Consider the following 3,785-nt stretch of genomic DNA (forward strand, 5'->3'; position numbering starts at 1 on the left):
TGCAATATATTTAGAACTTAGGTTTAAGAAACTCATTCAAAACAGCAAAACTACATGGAAATGAACAACCTGCTCTTGAATGACTACTGGGTAAATAATGAAAATAAGGCAAAAATAAATCACTTCTTTTAAACCAATGAGAACAAACACACACCCTATCACAATCTCTGGGACACAGCTAAAACAGTGTTTACAGGGATATTTATAGCACTAAGTGCCCACAGGAGAAAATGGGGAAGATCTAAAATTGAAACCCTAACATCACAATTAAAATAACTAGAGAAGCCAGAACAAACAAATTTAAAAGCTAGCAGAAGACAAGATATAACTAAGATCGGAGCAGAACTGAAGGAGATGGAGACACGAAAAACCCTTCAAAAAAATCAATGAACCCAGGAGCCAGTTTTTTGAAAAGATTAACAAAATAAACCATTAGCCAGACTAATAAAGAAGAAAAGAGAGAGAAATCAAGTAGAAAAAATTAAAAATGTTAAAGGAGAACTAACCCTTGATCCCACACAACTACAAACTACAATCAGAGAATACTATACACACCTCTACACAAATAAACTAGAAAATCTAAAAGAAATGGATAAATTCATGGACACATAGACCCACCCAAGACTAAACCAGGAAGAAGTCAAATTCCTGAAGAGAACAATAACAAGCTCTGAAACTGAGGCAGTGATTAATAGCCTAATAACCGAGAAAAGCCCAGGACCAGATGGATTCAAAGCTGAATTCTACCAGAGGTACAAAGAGGAGGTGGTATCATTCCTTCTGAAACTACCTCAATCAGCAGAGAAAGAGGAATTCCTCCCTAACTCATTTTATGAGACCAGCATCCTACTGATAACAAAACCTGGCAGAGACACAACAACAAAACAAATTTCAAGCCAATATCCCTGATGAACATTGATGCAAAAATCCTCAGTAAAATACTTGCAAACCAAACTCAGCAGCACATCAAAAAGCTTATCCACCACGATCAAGTCGGCTTCATCCCTGGGATGCAAGGCTGGTTCAACAAATGCAAATGAATAAATGTAATCCATCACATAAACAGAACCAATGACAAAAACCACATGATTATCTCAATAGATGCAGAAAACACCTTCGATAAAATTCAACATCGCTTCATGCTAAAAACTCTCAATAATGTAGGTATTGATGCAACATATCTTAAAATAATAAGAGCTATTTATAGCAAACCCACAGAAAATATCATAGTGAATGGTCAAAATCTGGAAGCATTCCCTTTGGAAACTGGCACAAGACAAGGATGCCCTTTCTCACCACTTATATTCAACATAGTATTGGAAGTTCTGACCAGGGTAATAAGGCAAGAGAAAGAAATAAAGGGTATTCAGATAGAAAGACAGGAAGTCAAATTGTCTCCATTTGCAGATGACATGATTGTATATTTAGAAAACCCCATCATCGAGTTAGTTCTCTTTCCCATCTTGCAAGATGGCGGGTGAAAAAGTTGAGAAGCCAGATACTAAAGAGAAGAAACCCGAAGCCAAGAAGGCTGATGCTGGTGGCAAGATGAAAAAGGGTAACCTCAAGGCTAAGAAGCCCAAGAAGGGGAAACCCCATTGCAGCCACAACCCTGTCCTTGTCAGAGGAATTGGCAGGTATTCCCGATCTGCCATGTATTCCAGAAAGGCCATGTACAAGAGGAAGTACTCAGCCGCTAAATCCAAGGTTGAAAAGAAAAAGAAGGAGAAGGTTCTTGCAACTCTTACAAAACCAGTTGGTGGTGACAAGAACGGCGGTACCCGGGTGGTTAAACTTCGCAAAATGCCTAGATACTATCCTACTGAAGATGTGCCTCGAAAGCTGTTGAGCCAGGGCAAAAAACCCTTCAGTCAGCACGTGAGAAAACTGCAAGCCAGCATTACCCCGGGACCATTCTGATCATCCCCACTGGACACCACAGGGGCAAGAGGGTGGTTTTCTTGAAGCAGCTGGCTAGTGGCTTGTTACTTGTGACTGGACCTCTGGTCCTCAATCGAGTTCCTCTACGAAGAACACACCAGAAATTTGTCATTGCCACCTCAACCAAAATCGGTATCAGCAATGTCAAAATCCCAAAACATCTTACTGATGCTTACTTCAAGAAGAAGAAGTTGCGGAAGCCCAGACACCAGGAAGGTGAGATCTTCGACACAGAGAAAGAGAAATACGAGATTACACAGCAGTGCAAGATTGATCAGAAAGCTGTGGACTCACAAATTCTACCAAAAATCAAAGCTATTCCTCAGCTCCAGGGCTATCTGCGATCTGTTTTTGCCCTGACGAATGGAATTTATCCTCACAAATTGGTGTTCTAAATGTCTTAAGAACCTCATTAAATAGCTAACTACAAAAAAAAAAAAGAAGAAAACCCCATCATCTCAGCCCAAAATCTTCTTTAGCTGCTAAGCAACTTCAGCAAAGTCGCAGAATACAAAATCAATGTGCAAAAATCAAAAGCATTCCTATACACCAATAATCAGCAAACAGACAAATCATGAGTGAACTCCCATTCATAATTGCTACAAAAATAATAAAATACCTAGGAGTACAACTTACAAGGGATGTGAAGGAACTCTTCAAGGAGAACTACAAACCACTGCTCAAGGAAATAAGAGAGGACACAAACAAATGGAAAAACATTCCATGTTCATTGATAGGAAGAATCAGTATTGTGAAATGGCTGTACTGCCCAAAGTAATGTATACATTCAATGCTATCCCCAGCAAGCTACCACTGACTTTCTTCACAGCATCAGAAAAAAACTATTTTAAACTTCATATGGGACCAAAAAGTGCCCACACCCCAGACAATCCTAAGCCAAAAGAACAAAGCTGGAGGCATCAGGCTACCTGATTTCAAACTATGCTGCAAGAGTACAGTAAACAAAACAGCATTGTACTGGTACCAAAACAGATATATAGACCAATGGAACAGAATAGAGGCCTCAGAAGTAATGCCACACATCTACAACCATCTGATCTTTGACAAATCTGACAAAAACAAGCAATGGGGTAATAATTCCCTATGTAATAAATGGTGTTTGGAGAACTGGCTAGTCATAGGCGGAAAACTGAAACTGGACTCCTTTCTTACACCTTATACATAAATTAACTCAGGTGGATTAAAGACTTAAATGTAAGACCTAAAATCATAAAAACTCTAGAAGAAAACCTAGGAAATACCACTCAGGACATAGGTACGGGCAAAGACTTCACGACTAAGACACCAAAATCAATGGCAACAAAAGCCAAAATAGACAAATGGGATCTAATTAAACTAAAGAGCTTCTGCACAGCAAAAGAAACTATCATCAGAGTGAACAGGCAACCTACAGAATGGGAGAAAAATTTTGCAATCTATTCATCTGGCCAAGGACTAATATCCAGAATCTGCAAGGGACTTAAAAAAAATTTATAAGAAAAAAACAAACAACCTATCAAAAAGTGAGCAAATGATATAAACTAAAGAGCTTCTGCATGGCAAAAGAGCTATCATCAGAGGGAACAGGCAACCTACAGAATGGGAGAAAATTTTTGCAATCTATCCATCTGACAAAGGGCTAATATCCAGAATATACAAAGAACTTAAACAAGTTTTCAAGAAGAAAACACACAACCCTATCAAAAAGTGGGCTAAGAATATGAACAGACACTTATCAAAAGAAGACATTTATGCAGGCAGCAAATATATGAAAAAAAAAAGCTCATCATCACTGGTAATTAAAGAAATGCAAATCAAAACCAACATGAGATACCATCTCATGC

The 3,785-nt window shown here is 38.5% G+C and overlaps 1 pseudogene across 1 annotated transcript; it reads left to right on the top strand.

The window, feature by feature from the left end:
• Nucleotides 1–1,446: 1,446 nt before the first annotated feature.
• Nucleotides 1,447–2,381, top strand: LOC117078033 (annotated as a pseudogene). The gene has a single exon (XR_004434905.1). The product of XR_004434905.1 is annotated as a 60S ribosomal protein L6-like (transcript).
• The last annotated feature ends 1,404 nt before the right edge of the window (nt 2,382–3,785 follow it).

Source organism: Trachypithecus francoisi, unplaced genomic scaffold, assembly GCF_009764315.1.
Source record: "Trachypithecus francoisi isolate TF-2019V2 unplaced genomic scaffold, Tfra_2.0 Lachesis_group6, whole genome shotgun sequence".
NCBI lineage: Eukaryota > Metazoa > Chordata > Mammalia > Primates > Cercopithecidae > Trachypithecus > Trachypithecus francoisi.